This window comes from Tenrec ecaudatus, chromosome 11, assembly GCF_050624435.1.
Source record: "Tenrec ecaudatus isolate mTenEca1 chromosome 11, mTenEca1.hap1, whole genome shotgun sequence".
NCBI lineage: Eukaryota > Metazoa > Chordata > Mammalia > Afrosoricida > Tenrecidae > Tenrec > Tenrec ecaudatus.
Window position 1 is genome coordinate 25,863,686 of NC_134540.1, and position 17,607 is coordinate 25,881,292.

Genomic DNA, 17,607 nt, shown 5'->3' on the forward strand with positions numbered 1-17,607 from the left:
GATCCACAGAACTTGAGTTGAATACCTTTAGACTGTGATTTATAGCAGGGTGGCATGCTTATTTGGGCATTTGTTAGCAGGCAACACAGAGAAAAAGAGGGAAAAGACCAAAAATAATGTAATAAGAGACTCTGAAATGTGCTTTTGATGTAGAGTATCTAAAGAGACTGGAAGAAATGCTGATATAAACACAGTGAACACAAATTTTAAAAAGCAGGTCAAGATGACAAAGGAAAACATTTTCCTGAAATGTGCAGACTTGGGGTTACAGAAGCAAAATAGAAGAACATATTCAGCATAGCCCTAGCTAAAGTAACTGAGGGGGGAAATCAAACCTGGAGTTGAAATATTGGAGGATTCTATGAACATAATATAGGGTAATGCAGGACCCCCCAACCACCCTCAAAAAAGCTCTGAAAAGCATATTTTTGCCAAATAAACTGGCTGATAGTCATTTTAAGGGATGGATTAAGATAAGGAATTGATGGCATTAACTAAAGAATTACAGGATTCATTGTAAACACTAGTGCAATACAAGGTTAATTGATAGAGTGTTAATTGAACTATTCCATATAGGAGAAAAAGCACTGGGTGCACTCAGTAGTTTATGCCAAGAAATGTGGACAGTTACCTGACAAACTGACTGGAAGAAATTCATATGTGTGCTCTCTCCAAGTACAGGTGTCAAACAGAAGGTGAAAATTAACTCATCAATATCACAAGCAAGTCAGATTCTGCTGAGCATAATTCAAAACCAGTTCCAGGATTACTTTGAAATTGAGCTGCCTGAAATTCAAGCTAGATTTAGAGGAGAACTTAGAAAGAGGGGCATGGTTGCTAAAGCAAGATAGCTCTTGGCTGAAAACAGAGTATACCAGAACAATGTGTACTGTGTCTTACTGATTTTGTGAAAACATTCGACTTTGAGGGTCATAACAATCTCTGGATAACATTGAGTTGAATGGAAATTTCAGGTCATTGCATTGTGTCCTGAGGAATGTCTACAGAGAAAAAGAGACAGTCTCCCCAAACAGAACATGGGGGTATTAAATGATTTTAAAGTAGCAAAGTTTGGTGTCAGGGTTGTATGACCTGACCATACTTACTCATTCTGTAAGCTGAGCGAATCATCTGAGAATATGTAGTATATGGAGAAGGGTCTGACATCAGGGTGGGAAGAAGGTTCATTAACAACCCAAGACATGTTAATAATAACCTACATAGATGACAAACTTTCTATCTGAAACCAAAGACGAATTGAAGAATATAGCAATGATTTCAAAAAATAGCACCTTCAGTGTGGATTAAAATGCAAACATTAAAAAGAACTCTGGATAGGGCAAGATATGACAAAATAACGATGTATAAATTACCAAGGACACATGAGGGAGGGGGGAAAGGGGAGGGAGGGGAAAAAAAGAGGACCTGATGCAAGGGGCTTAAACGGAGAGCAAATGCTTTGAGAATTATTGGGGCAGGGAATGTATGGATGTGCTTTATACAATTGATGTATGTATATGTATGGATTGGGATAAGAGTTGTATGAGTCCCTAATAAAATGTAAAAAAAGAAAAGAGGAGAAAAAATGATTAGGGCAAAGACTGTACAAATGTGCTTTATACAATTGATGTATGTATATGTATGAACTGTGATAAGAGTTGTATGAGCCCCAATAAATTGTTAAAAAAACAAAAAAAATCAAAAATAAAACACTCACAATTAGGAACATAAGAATCACAATAAATGGTAAAGAGTGCAGTTGTCAAAGATTTCACTTCACATGGACCCACAATGACTGCTCCAGGAAACAGCTTGAAAAATCAAATAGCCAAATCAGAACTGATGAAGTTTATTTTGTTGGTGTTAGTGAGGGGTAATTAATATTATGAACTGCCAGTACAAGAAAGAAGTTTGTCTTTGAAGTATTATAGTCAGAGTACTCCTATGAAGTAAGGATGAGGAGACTTATTCTCATGTGTTTTAGGCATGCTTTCAGGATAAACCAATCTGGGGAAAAAGACGTCATTCTTGGTACAGTGCAAAGACAACAAAAAAGAGATCCATTGAAACAGTGGCTATAAAAATGCACTCCAATACTACAATAATTAGTGTTGCAGAAGACTAGGCAGTATTTCATCATTTTTACATTGGGCTTTTAAGGGGGGAAATGAGCGCAAAGTCACCTGACAAGAACAACTAAACCTTGGGAAATGTATTGAATGATTGAAGAGCATCAATGAAAGATAGAAGGAATAGATAAATTCACTGTACCCCCAAATATATGTATCTTTGAACCAATTCTCAAGGTAGCAAAGCATCAAGAACTAATGGTTTTGAAGAAAGAATTCCAAGGTGCATTGAAGACATTAATGAAATACAGAATTTGAGGACTTAATAAGGCATTAATTGAACTGTTTTAACAAATTGATGCCATTCTGGAAGCACTCAGTAAGCTAAGAAACCTGGACATACACCAAGAGGGGCTCATTTAAATGGAACAAGCCAATACTGAGGGGTTGGTTTAAATTCAGGACAGATATGCCTCAAGGTTGTATCCTTTTATCTTTCGTCAAACTTATCCAATACTTCTAGTGAGCAAATAATCAGTGAATCCAGATTATATGAAGAAGAATGTGGCATCAGGATTGGAGAAAGGCTTATTAACAACCTGTGATATGCAGATGACACACCTTGCTTGCTAAAAGTGAGGAGAGCTTAAAGCAATTGCTAGTGGAGATCAAGGATTGCATCCTTCGCTATAGATTACAAGTCAATGTCAGAAGACCAAAATCTTCACAACAGCATGATAAATGGATAAAAGATTGAGGTTGTGAAGGATTTCATCTTGCTTGTATTCCCAATCAATATTCATGGAAGCAGCAGTTAAGAATTTGAAAGATGTATTGGATCAGGTAAGTCTGCTGCTTAAGGACCTCTTTAGAGTATTGAAGAGCAAGGGTGATGTTATTTTGAGGACAAAGGCATGCTTGACCCAAGTTAGAGTATTTTCATTTGCTTCATATGCATTGAATACGAATGACCTGAGAAGAATCAATGGATTTGAAGTGTGGTGCTGGAATACTGAGTGTCATGGACAAATTGATCTGTTGGGAGGATCAAAGGACCTCGATTGAGAGTAACAAAGGATGAATTGATGTGTCTTAGAAAAAGTGCAGGTAGGGTGCTCCTCAGAGGCAAAGGAAGGGAGATTCCGTCTTACAGACTTTGGACATATTGTCAGGAGATATTACTCCTGGAGAAGAACATCATGTCTGATCAAGTGGAGGGGTGGTGGAAAGAGGAGGGCTCACAAGGAGGTGCACTGGCACAGTGGCTGCCACAGTGGTTGAAGCTTGGGAACAACTGTGAGGCTGATACAGCCCTGAGCAGAGTTTCCTTCTGTTCGGCAGAGGGTCACTATGGGTTGGAAGAGGCTTTATAGAACTTAACACCAAAATAACAAATAACTCACTTTGTAGACTATGCCTGATCCAAATCATGTTATTTTATATTGCCTCACATGTATGAGAAAGCTGGACAGAGAATAAGACCTTAGCATAAACAATATCTCTGAATTACAGTGTTGACTAATAATTTTGAAAATACTATGGATTACCATAGAAAGTTCAAATTCATCTTGGAAGTAGCACTGGGATACTCCTTAGAAATGAGGGTGCTGAGACTTCATATTACAACCTGTGGGCGTGTAAAATAAAAGGCCCGCAAAAGCAAGAGGAGTCCATGGATAAAATAGACATAAACAGAGCTTGCGGCAATGGTGCCAGAGGAGCAAAGCAGGTGAAGATGGAGCAAAACCAGTCAATGTTTTCTTCTGCTGTAGTAGGATTGTTGTGAGTCAGCGCTGACTGGGCGACACCTCACAACTACAGATCATGGGAAAGGCCACTGAGTCTCTCTGTTGTGGATGGCATAGACGGAGCCCCTTAAAAACACCATAGCAAAAAATACAAGCGAGGATATGGAAGGATAAAAAAAGCCACATTTTCCAGTGAAAACTCCAATTTTCAAACCTCGGCATTGTCACTTTCACCTCTGTCCATGAGGCCGAAGCGGAACCCAGGTGGCGTCCTGGTTACTCTTTGGGCTGCTAACTACAAAGGCAGCAGTTTGAACCTGCTAGCTGCTCTCTACACACGTGCCCACCAAGAGCTAGAGTCTCAGAGACTCAGAGAGGTGGCTCCACTCCATCCTGTGGTCTGTAGAGTAGAACTCACATGAGGGCAGATCATTTGGTTTTTTGGGTTACTGTGTTTGCTTTCTTTCTTTTTTAGTATGAGATAAGCATCGTTTATCAAGGCTGGTTTTTACAATGTTAAAAAAATAAAAGGGAACTCCTCCCTCCCGGAGTTATGCTTAGATGACATAGCATGTATAGTGTCCATGCAGAGGTTCTGTGTCAGAAAGACCTGATGGTCGGCTTCCATAAAGTGTCTAGCCCAGAAAACCTGGGCAAAATGGCATACAGGGTTGTTATGTTTTGCTGGTGATGCAGCAATTAAGCTCTTAGATCAGCAGTTCTTGACCTGTGGCCATGACCTCTTTGGGGGGTCAAATGACCCTTTCACAGGGGTTTCCCAATTTATCACAGTAGCAAAATTACAGTTATGAAGTAGCAATGAAAATAATTTTATGGTTGGAGATCACCACAACATGACAAAATATATGAGAAGCTGTATTAAAAGGTCACAACATTAGAAACATTGAGAACCACTGTCTTAGATGCTAATCTGCAAGCCTACAGTTGCAACCCTAGAGCCACCCTTGTGTTAGTCTGGGCAGACTAAGAAACAAATTCATGGTCATTCATATGTATATAAGAAAGAGGTTTATATACAATAGCAATTGAATATTGAGAAAACATCCCAGCCTAGTCCAGATCAAGTCCATGAGTCTGATATTAGTCTATATGTCTGATACCAGTCTAAAAAGTCCTCAGAAGCCAGTGTATGGGAAGTCTTGGGGATCCAGTGGCATTAGAAGCACCTCAGTGCTGACAGGGGTCTTAAAGTGGCTCCTCCAGTTCCCAGAGTATGGGGGTCTATCAGCATAATGCCATGTGTCTGGTCAGGGAGTGAGCAGAGAGAGAGTCTCCTGCCTCCAAGAAGGAATACAGGAATTCCCAGAATCCTCAGGGGAAGGCCATGCCCACACAGAAGCCTCATTGGTTATCCAGTGATTGACAGGCTAAACTCCACCCCTACACTCTTCTCAAATTGACACCAGCTTATGTAACTACCACAACTCTATAAGACAGAGAAGATAGTTTGTTTCTGCCAAAATTGACAACTTTGGATCCCTTATGGGGCAGTTCTAGTCTTCCCTATAGGGTTTCTGTTAAAAGATAGGAGACTAGATAGCAATGGCGCTTTGTGTGTCAAAGGTTGACCTGGTGAAGTTTAACAGCTACACCCTGAAAATGCTGAATAAGGGACAGTTTCCTCCCTCTGAGCCATTGTATTATCACAATGTAAACGCTTCACAATATAAAAAGGAACACTCTTCGTATGAACTAGGACTGAGCGTAAACAAATCTCTCGAATGTATCTTCTATGCCATAGAAACGACTTTCACTGGGGTTCTTATTGGCACACTCCAATCTGGTATAAACAGTGCAATTGTAACCTCCCAGGGAATTTTCCCTCCATTTATGCAAATCTCCACTGTGAGCCTGTGTGCACCATTCCTTCAATCTTAAACTCCAAATTCGAACGCCAGGCCAAGAGGAGATAATTTCTGTCATTCTGTTATTTGAAAAGTGACAGACCCCACTCTGTCCTGAGGTTTCTGTCATCACTAAAATTGGGTCATTTTGTAGAATTAGAATGCTTACTTTTTAAAAAACTAGGGACCTCCAGCAATTGTCAGTAGTTCCTTCCAGTTGATAAGGAATCCATTGCAGTCCATACCTATAAATAGAAAAACCGCCAACTAAGTATGCTATATGTTTGTTTTCCTGTTGAATAACAGAACAAGGACATTGGAGAAAAATAAGTGACAGCCTGAGATCTCAGATCCAAACTGTTTATAGAAGAAAGTTCTGAGGTATCATATATTCACAAGAGTAATTTATCCTTGGCAGGATGCGTATGTTCTAGCTACATCTGAAGTTATGGAAGACACAAACCAAAATAGACCAACGGTTTCTAATCTCCATGTATGTTTTGGTTATGAACTCAGTAACAATTTTGATTGGGTTATTTTAGGAAGGGGTGTTAGTGTCAGAATTAAGATGTGTTTAGTTACATATTAAGTGAACCAACCCATTGATCGCTAGTTGATGTTGACGTAGAGCGATCCAATAGAGCAGAGATGAGTTACTCCAAAGCTGCAGTCCTTACTGTGCAGACTGCCACCCCTTTCACCCGGGAAGTAACCGCTGGGCTCATGCTGCAAACCTTTCATTTAGCAGCTGCTGAGTGCTTTAGAAATTGTGACATCAATGCTCCTTATGTGATATCAAGTAACAAGAGATAAAACAATAGTCACCCCGACTCAACCACAGGATGATACTATGAGTGGTACAGTAGGGGTGGTAGTCATATAATCTGTTGTCAACTTGAGACTTAAGAGTGAAGGGGTGCAGTTGAGCCTTTCAATCAGGTCGCAGCTTGATGACCTCATTTAGAGGCACTGAGGAGATAGATAGCTTACTTGGGGCAGGATGCAGGTTCACTCCCTGCCAGACATTCTTGCAGACAAGGTACATGGAACTACACTAAAGACCTGGAGCTGAAGGAGCCATGTGGAGAGCCCTGCCAGGGCTGGGATGCTTCCACTGTCACAGGATCCACAAGACTTTCCACCCACTGGCCTGTGGTCTTCCTGCACTCTGTGTCATTGCATGTGTTGTGTGAACCTGAAGAGGAATTTATAGATCGGTATTTGATATATGGCTAATTTTGGACTTATGGGACTTGATCTGGCCTGGCTTGGCATGTTTTCTCAATACTCAATTGCCCTGGTATATAAAGCTCTTTCTTATCCACACATGAGTGTCTCTGGATTTTTTCCTCTAATCTACCTGGACTGAAACAGTAGAGCATGCTGGTTTCTCAACAGTAGTTTGCCAGGCCTTCCGCCAAGGTGCCTCTGGGTACACAGGGACCTTCAACCTTTCAGTCAGGATTCAGGTATATTAATTACTGTATTCCCCATAAACTCTCCACTGGCTATTACATTCTGGAGAATGTGGGTTTTAATTTTAAACTAAAACAAAGCAGTTCACTTACCTATAAACAGTTATTAACTACTCACTATTTAATAAGATAAATAACTATTTCATGGTCCAGGAATTGAATGACTTTCTAATACAGGATTATCCCTTGCAGAAAATGTTAAACTACATACTCTTATAAAAAAGCAAGGGTTATGATATTATAATTTTATTATATAGGCATTTTATGTAAGGGTGTTTTTCATAATGGAATTACAGCATTACACACACACACACACACACACACACACACACACACTGATAGATGGAGATAAAAGAATAGATCTTAATGTCAGGGTTGGAATATTCCTGGCTTCCAATGGTAACTCTTATTTCAAAAGAACCTTGGTCGACATCTAAATTCTCAAAGACAAAACCATATGAACTATAATTTTATATGTTTTAATTAGCAATGTTTAATGCCTCATACTGCAGTGATGGCTTTTTTATGCCGGAACACCTCCCCCTTTTTTCTTTTCCTCCTGAGAAGGGATACTACATATCATATGGCTGATTCTTGGCAGTTTAATTTCAACCACCCTGGCTTTTGAAAAGCACCCTGCACACCTTAGAGTGGCTATTTTGCTATCACAGTCACAGCCTTTGGAGAGATGCTGCAGTACACACTATGCATTTTAGATTAGAATCTAACCTCAACCCCCTCCTCCTCTAAATCATTTAGCCTTCTGGGGACTTCATTGTCTCTATTAATGGAAGGAAGCCATGTAAGCGTTTGTGCAGTCATTGTATTTTTAGTCTAACCGATACACTGGCTCTGCTACAAGGACATTTGGTTATGTGTCCTGTCACACCTTCTTTCCAGTATTACTTATTATTCATTAAATGAGAGCAAATATTTTCCATCTAATAGGGTGATAAAATAAAACACTTCTATTTGGTGGCTACATTGCCTCAGCATACTTGCCTCAGAAATAATCTTCCTTACCTAGCGTTGCTGTCAAATACCTGATGATTAACAAGGTACTCAGAAAAAGGCATTTTGTCTTTAGAAAAGATAATTTCTTAAAACCAGAAATCAACACTGAAAGGTTATAAAATCACTTTTAAGAATTGTCTTGACACCGATTTGGCTTTCTTAGTAAAAGCAAATTCTTACTTATTTTTGAATGTTATTTTTAAACTTAAAAAATATTGAAGACATTTTATAATTGTAATTTTAGAGGGATTTGCATTTATCACTCAAAACATCAATGCATGGCACTAAATTAAATCCTTTCCTAACAGTAAGTCTCTATAGTATCACATCTCTCCCACTAAACAGACACAATCTTTTTCTCAGCTATTTTTTCCCATGAAAGTATAGAGGAGGCAGTTTGAAAAATAATTCCAGTGTATAAAAGGTTCATTTGGAATTTTATCATTTTATTCAACTGAATATTTGCTATATTCATTCATAAAAATTATACAACACTTCTGAAGATGTGTTATTCCTGTCGTTTGCTTCAAGCATTATTTACCAAGTAATAAAGTAGTTTCTTAAAAGATTGCTTTCTATAATCACTTCTTCAAACAAGAAGAATGACTGTGTGTGTGTGTTTGTGTTGTGTGTGTGTGCTGTGTGTGTGTGCTGTGTGTGTGTTGTGTGCGTTGTGCGTGTATGCTGTGTGTGCTGTGTGTGTGTTGTGTGTGTGCTGTGTGTGTGCTGTGTGTGTGTTGTGTGTGTGCTGTGTGTGTTGTGTGTGTGCTGTGTGTGCTGTGTGTGTGTGCTGTGTGTGTGCTGTGTGTGTGCTGTGTGTGTGTTGTGTGTGTGCTGTGTGTGTGCTGTGTGTGTGCTGTGTGTGCTGTGTGTGTGTGCTGTGTGTGTGCTCTGTGTGTGTGCTGTGTGTGTGTTGCGTGTGTGCTGTGTGTGTTGTGTGTGTGCTGTGTGTGTGTTGTGTGTGCTGTGTGTGTTGTGTGTGTGCTGTGTGTGTGCTGTGTGTGTGTGCTGTGTGTGTGTGCTGTGTGTGTGCTGTGTGTATGTGCTGTGTGCTGTGTTTTGTGTGTGTTGTGTGTATGCTGTGTATGTGTGTTGTGTGCGTGCTGTGTGTGTGCTGTGTGTGTGTGTCTGCTTTCTGAAAATGCCACTTTTCAAACCCGGCTTTATAATTAAGCAAACATATTAAATACATGCCAAGTCATAGCATATTTTTCATATATTTTCTACACTTTCCTGTACTTGTGAGTTTTATTTTTTCTTAAAAATAACGGTAAAAGCGTCGTGCCTCCGGAGGTTGAATTTTCTCAGACTTTATATGGCATCCAGACTAAAGAGCTGATGGCATGGAATCACATTTTTTGAGCTGGAATGGCCGTTCACCTTAAGAAGAATAACCCAAAAGGGGCATGGGGAAAGAGAAGTTAGGAGAAGCACAGAATTTCTCAGTCTATACTGTTAGAATTGGTGAAAATTACTAATTTAGGAAAATACATGCTTGCAGCAGGTCCTGGAATGATGAGATGGAAATTAAAGGTCCATGTTAAGAACGCTAGCAAAACAAAGGTGACTTTACAATGTTATGTCCAGCAGAGCAGAACTTGGCCTTCAAAGAGTCCAAACTCAAGTCCTTAAATAGTATGGTAGTTTTATTGAGTAGACATGCAGGATGCCCAATATAATTAGATAATAGGCCCTCGAGGATTTACAAGACTTAGGAGTTTTGCAAGAGCCAAAGACCTAAGCAACCTGGGTCCTAAGCTATGTAGCCCTGACATGAACAAATCCCACATCTGGAAGCGGTTTGGGGATTTTTCTTTGACCCTCGGGAGCCACTGTACCCCAACAGCCTTCAGCTTTCACAGGCTTCTTCCACTTTTTACATCGTATTACGTGGTTTTTTCTCTTTTCTTGCTCTCTCACTCAAAATTCTGTCCCTCCTTTATCCTCTTTTTTTCTCTTTTAAAAGCAAATGCTAACGTATTTTCAGCACCAAAACCATATTTCCAGTTTTTCAAACGCTCCATTTTAAGGAGTGGTGCCCTGCTCATTTATTTCTAATAGTTCAAAAAGAAAGTTTACATATTAATACAACTGTCCTCAATACAACGGGGTACTTTTCAAAAGTATCCACGATGAATTCTTAATTTAGAAAGGGAAATATAAATTGATCTATGTGATTCAACATATTATAAGGAATTTGAGAGACAGAAAATTCAAGAGCGGACCAAAAGGTGCTGTGTACTCTGATCGGCAGCTCAAGGCATTGTTTTGATTTATTATATTTCCCTCCAGTTCAATCTCATCTTGTAGCTTTTCTTGTCTCCCACGGGCCCATTTCTCTTGGTTTGCTTTGTCTCAGTCTAAATCTGGAAATCTCCTTTCTTCATTTTCCCCCATTCTTCCCTCTTGAAAGGTTTCAGGATGTGAGCACTTTCCAGTCATTTAATTTCTTAAACAAATAAAAGAGAGCTGCATGCATAGATTAATACATTTTAATAGCCCCTACTGGCACAGGGCATTTTCTTGGTATTGTTTGGAATTGCTATTATCTTAAAAGAGTTTTATTTGTATCAATATCTATTGTGACATCCAGTTAAAATGACAAAGACGCCCATGCTGGGCAAACTGAAGAAACCCTTTAGTTCCAAGAAGAAAGGGCTGAGACTGGCTGTCCAGATTCCACCCCCTCCCCTTTAAATTCTGTTCCTATTCTATTGGTGCTATAGTTCCTCTTCAATAATTTTCTTGTACCATTAAGAGAACATGGTGTTTAGTGTACAGATAACTTTGTCACAATGCGAGCTGTAAAGTTATGTGAGATTTGGTGTGCTGCTGCCATCTATGGACAAAAACGAGCACTGCAATTTAACTTCGACCGCTTGTCAGCGATATGGTCAGATGGATGCATATTTCCTTTCATAAACCTCTGAGGAATAACTGTATGCTTAGGGGGTTACTCCTTACACCTTTGGCTGCTAACTGTAAGGTCAGAAGTTCTTGGGCAAGAGAAAGGTAGGACTTTCTACTCTTGGAAAAAGTTACTGTCTCCAAACCCCACTAAGGCAGTTCTTGCCCGTCTGATAGGATCACTGTGAATTCAGTCCATAGCTTTGAGTTAGAGTTAAGAGTTAGAGTTCCCTCCATTAGATTTTGGCTCTATGTCCTAAATCATAGTCCCAGGATAAAATGGTCTGATCTCAGAGAATCAATGCCACCATGCATTTGATTATTTTAGGTGTTTGTTTAGAATTGCATTTCTGAGATAAAAGCGGATTTCAAGAATTTAGAGACGATATCCATGATCTTTCCCTTCCATTTTCCCACAAAGTTTTTGAAGCTCCCTTCTAGTTCTTAAATCTTAGCCAGAAAATGACCATATCTCATTTAGAAAAACTCAGTAAGTAGATGATTGATAATATATCATTGATAATTTCATTATCTAGGTACGGCCATTCCAACAAACTAACATGAGTGGGTTTCTTAACAGGCAGACATTTATTCTTTCAGATTAGCAGGCACTCTGTCTGAATTCAGGGCAGGAGCTCTAGGGAGAGGCCTTTTCTCTGTGTTGGTTCTCAGCGGATGTTTTGTCGCTTGGTAGCCGGGGGATTTCATGTGAGCTGACAGCTACCTTCCCTCATCTTAGTTTGTTCCTTTAGGTCAGTGGTTCTCAACCTTCCTAACGCCATGACCCTTTAATACAGTTCCTCATGCTGTGGTGACCCCCAACCATAAAATTATATTCGTTGCTATGTCATCACTGTAATTTTGCTACTGTTGTGAATTGGGTGACATCTGTGAAATGGTTGTTCAACCCCCAAAAGGGCGGAGACCCACAGGATGATAAACACTCTAATCTGATCTTTGAATCTCAAGGGAGATTGCCTTAAAATACACCCTACACCAAGACTACTAATCACAACTATGAGAACCCATTCCCAATTGGGACTACAATTCCAGGTTTAAGAGTTAGGATTTAAAAAAAAAAAAAGAAGAAGAATTGAGGTTTACAACACTTTAGTGGTGGGGGTGGTATTGCAAAGTTCAATAACAATATTTGATATTCTCTACACAATATAAAGGGGCCTTTGTGCCAGAGGGGCTACAAGTTGGGCTGCTAACCTAAAGGTCATAGGTTCAAAATAAATAGCCCTTTCAAGGGAAAAAGATAAAGGTTTCTGCTCCCAAAAGAGCTAGAATCACTGCTTGCCTGTCAGTTTGGAGTAGTGTGGTGAGTTTTGTTTCTGTGATGCTGAAAGGTAGGTCACTGGTATTTCAAATGCATTGTTGAGGTCTTCTGCATGAGTATTTCAACTCAATGTTAAGAAGACCTAAGTCCTCCCAGTAGGTAGCATCATGATAAATGGAGAAAAAATTGGCATTGTTAAGGATTTTGTCTTACTCAGATCTATAATCAATGCTCATGGAAGAGATCAGAAGGTATAGTCCACTGGGTCAACCCACTGAATCCGCCCTCTTTAGAGCATTGATACTTTGTCTTACATATGTTGAACATGTCAGCAGACCCATCACTGGAGAAGGACATCTGCCTGGGTAAAGTACCAGGCATCACAAAAGAGGAAGGTTCTCCAAGAGATGCATTAACGCGGTGGTTACAACAATGGGCTCAAGCATTGGAAGGACAATTGTGAAGCACAGGATCAGGCGAACGTTCCTTCTGTCCTGCAGAGGGCCACTGAGGGTCAGAGCAAGACTCCATGGCACCTTAACAACAACAACAACAACCAAGCAGTGAGCACCTTGCAAACTCATAGGCTCAGTTCTACCCTGTCCTATAAGGTTGCTTTGAACCAACATGGATGGATGGCAGTGTGATCTTCATACTCATTGTAAAAATTCCCTACGGAGTGCTTCCTTCAAAAGAGAAGTTCTCATGGAATCGAGCTTAAAAATACAAAAACTCACTACCCTCAAGCCGAGTCTCACTCAGGGGCCCCACAGAACAGGCCAGAAAGGTCCCTAGGGGTTCCTGAATATGTAAACCCATAAAGGAATAAAAGGCCTTATTTCTGTCTCTCTCTCTCTCTCTCTCTCTCTCTCTCTCTCTCTCTCTCTCTCTCTCTCTCTCTCTCTCTCTCTCTCTCTCTCTCTCAGCCACTTATAGCTTCAAACTCTTGACCGTAGTGGTCAACAGCCAAGTGCGTACTCAATGTGCCATTAGGTCACTCCTGCAGCCACTGTAATTTTGAATAACAAATAACCTGCCATGTATCTAAGTTGTCAACATGGCATTGCAAGCTTGTCGTTGTGGCCAGGGACCTTGGGTCCGTTCTGACGCTCAGCAACCCCACGTACAGCAGAGAGGAGCACTGGTAGGCAACACAAAGTAATTAGAAAGTCAATTTTTTCTTTTGCAAGAAACAAAAGCAATGGACGACTCCGATTCCTTGTTACGAAGATTTCCTTATTCCATTTCTAAAGTGCACCATCAAGTGATGTAGCATCAATCAAAATAACATTCTCTCATATAAAATGCCCTAGAGGGGGGAGCATTTGTAGTAACTTTTTCTTCTGGTGGGAAAATTCAAATCAGAGCTCGATTTTGAAATAATGTGTAGGTATATGTTCATTTCTAAGTTATGCTCGCAGGTGAGAGATTTATCATGGGATTGGTTAATTTGGTCAGTAAACTCAAAGTGGCTCTTTGGATGTGCCATTGAGCCAACGAATCAATGAATTGTCAGCTCACCTCTCTGTGCAATTAGGTTGTACTTGATTCTTTCTGTAAAAGCACTGATCTTAATCAAAAGCACAGTACATTTTAGCTGTTATTCAGACAAGACACATATTAACACACCAAGTTTTTTAGTTTTATTCATCTTTCATGAGAAATGTTATACTATGAAATGGCTTATGGAAGCTATATTCTATTTTCTGCACAAATGACATGAAATGAAACCTGAATCGGTTCTTTTTACAGCATATGGCATAACGAAGAGTTCTGATCCAAGGATTTTCACTGTTTTTTGCTCTGCTCCTGAAAACTGCTATCTTTTTAAAAGCACCATTGCTGATTTAATCGATTGACACCATTAAAGAAAGGACCATAATAAACTTCCTTGGACCTTGTCATTTAAGTGTTGCTGTAGGTAGTGCGGTGCCTGCTAATGAAGCTTGCATGTAGCACCCTTTCAGTTCAGCACGAATTGAGAGATCGAGTACAGGCAGTCCTCAGGTTACAAATTAGTTCCATGACTAATTGTGTATCTAACATTTGCAGGTGGATCTGAATCGGTGCATGCAGCACTGATTGAGTCTCATTTTAGTGCAAAAGGAGGGTTAAAGCCTTTTCGGTTATTTAAATACTGTACTTGAAGGAAGTGAAGATCATTGTGTTGGACATTATATTGAGAATAGGTATGGGTTCAATTGTTTCAATGTCAAGGCAAAATTATTATTTTAGCTGACATCCTGTTGGTTCTAACCCATAAGAAGCTCATTCACAATAGAACTGAACCTTGCCCCGCCCAGGGCCACTGCACAATTATTTCTCGGTGTGAGCCTGTAGTTTTGGCCATCGTGCAAATCCATCTCATTTACTTGACCCGACATGATCTCCTTCTCCAGGAACTGGTCTCTCCTGACAACATGTTCAAAGCATATAAGACAAAATCCTGCCATTCTTGCTTCTAGGAGCACTCTGGCTGGATGTCTTCCCAGACAGATGGGTTTGGGTTTGTTTTTTTTGCAGTTCGTGGTAATTTCAATATTTTTCTCCAGCACCACAATTCAAATGTGCTAAATCTTCTTCAGGATTCTTTATTAAATGTCAAACATCCACATGCATGTGATGCAATGGGGAATACCATGGCTTGGGTCAGGCCATCTTAGTCCTCACAGTAACATCCTTCCTTTTCAATTGTCTAAGGAGTCGTGTGAAGCAGGCTTCCTCACTGCAGTATATCTTTTGATCTCTTGACTAGTTTCCATGAGCATTGAAATTGGATCCAAGCAAAACAAAATCCTTGAGAATTTCAACATTTTATCCATTTATCATGAGGTCTCCTATTGGTCCAGTTGTGAACACGTTGTTCTTCACATTGAGTCATACTCCATCCCGAAGCTTACAACCCTTGTTCTTCGTCAGCAAGTGCTTCACGGCCTCCTTGCTTTCAGCAAGCAAGTTGATGTCATTTGCATATTGAAGGTTCTTAATAAATCTTCCTTCCTTCAATACTTATGCCACATTCTTCTTCATTTAATCCAGCGCTCTGAGTATTTACTCAGCATATAGATGGAATAACTGTGGTGAAGTGATGCAACACAGACACACACCTCTCCTGAATTTAAACTAAGGAGTCTCCCCTTGTGTCTTTTACCCAACTGCCTCTTGACCTATGAACAAGCTCCCAAGGGAGCACAATGATATTCTTGAATACCCATTCTTCTCAAGTTTATAAATAGTTTGTTAGGATCCAGAAAGTCGAATGCCTTGGCCTAGTCAAGAAAGCACAAGTAAACATCTTTCAGATATTCTCTACTTTCCACCAAAATCCTTCTGCCATCTGCAGTGATATCCCTTGTTCCATGTCCTCAACTGAATCCAGCCTGAACCTCTGGAAGCTCCCTGTCAATATACTGTTGCAACTGTTGTTGGATAATCATAAGCAAATGATGTGTCCATGTGATAACAATTATATTGTTCTATGCTTTCAGCATTCTGTTGGGTACCTTTCTTTGGAATGGTAGAAATATGAATCTCTGCCATGCAGTTGTCCAAGTAGCTGTCTTCAAATGTCTCAACAGAGAAGGACGTGCTTCCAGTGCTTCATCGACTCTTTGAAACATTTTGATTGGTATTTCATCAATCCTGGAGCCTTGTGTATAACTTGAACTTTTTCCTTTGGCACCACTGATTCTTGCTCTACCTCCTGATATGGTGGAACATGGACTAGTTATTTTTGGTACAGAGACTGTGCATTCTTAACATCTTCTCTTAATGCTTCTTAGATCATTCAATATTTAAGAGATATAAATTAAAATATAATGGAGAGTATTAATCAGGAAAATATAGCAAGATTAGATCATGAGTCATTGTATGCCATGGTAAAGATTTAAGTTTATCATGTTGTAATGAAAAGTAGAAAGATATGGGAGTAAAAAGATAAGAGAAATGATACCATGATTAGAATCTACTCATGCAGGCTGTCTGACTGGGATGTGCAGGGTAGTTTAGGTCCAACTTTTGGATGGAGTTGGGATGATTAGTACCAAGGTTGAGGATGGCTTCGGGATGCATAAGTAAAGTTGAAGATTTGGGAGACATAAGTAAAAGGGAAGCATTCAAGGTAGTGTATGTTGGTGGTCATCCTCAGGCCTGCTAATAAAATCTATGTGCAAGCTGAAGAAAAGCTGAGAGTTTTGTCTGCCAGGAACATTTGTTCCTGAACAAGTATACCCTACCTACAATCAACACTATGGTAAAGAAACAGAATTGGTCATAAGTAATAATGAATTCAATTTATTCTTTTTATTGTTGAGTTATATTACTTGAGATGGATGTAGTACTCCTTGTTTATTAATTTATCCAAATAAGAACTTGCAGGCTGTTTCTAGATGTAGGCTATTACAAATAAGGTCCAAATTTAAATAAAGGTTTTTGTGTTAACATTACCCGTCATCTCTCTGGGTAAATGCATAAGGGCATAATGATTGAGTTGCATGATATTTCCTTGTTAAGTTGTAATAAATTGGCAAACTATTTTCCAGGTGGACTGTACCGTTTTGTCTTCCCAGTGGCTACCCATAGCTATCCTATCTCTTAGCAGCTTTGCCACCTTTTGGAATTTTCAGCTTTTAATTTAATTTTAGTCATTCTGATAGGTATATAGTGGTATATTGCTATGATTTTAATTTGCATTTCACTAATGGAAATTCATGTTGAACATCTTCTCAGATGTCTGTCACCTGTTTGTCTCCTTCACAGTAAAACCTCAGCCCAAGACAGTTAGCTTTTTGACATTGCATACAAGGTAGCAGGCGATTTCAATAAACCAAAGGGAAGACGATGGAAACCACTACTAGATAGTGTGCTTAGAGGGAGGTTGAAGAGATCAGTTCATGAGTTTTTAAAGATGGATCTTTGGAGATGAAGATGTGGAGAAGAGTAAATGTACAGATGCCACCCACGTTTCTGATTTGGCAATTTATTGCGAATTCAATTGGCCAGTTTGCTTGGTTGAGAGAAAAAAATCTGTGTAAGCAATAGCTAATTTTTAATAACCTTGATGTTCACATAAATATATATTGTTATTATGAGCTCCAAAGATTATTAATGAAGTCTTTGTGCACAACAGTTAAGCATTCTGCTGTGAGGAGAAAACATCGCGTTGTAGAAGAAAATATCTGGTGGTCAGCGTCCCTAAAGATTTTGGCCCAGCAAACGATATGAGGCAGTTTTACCCTGCTCTATGGA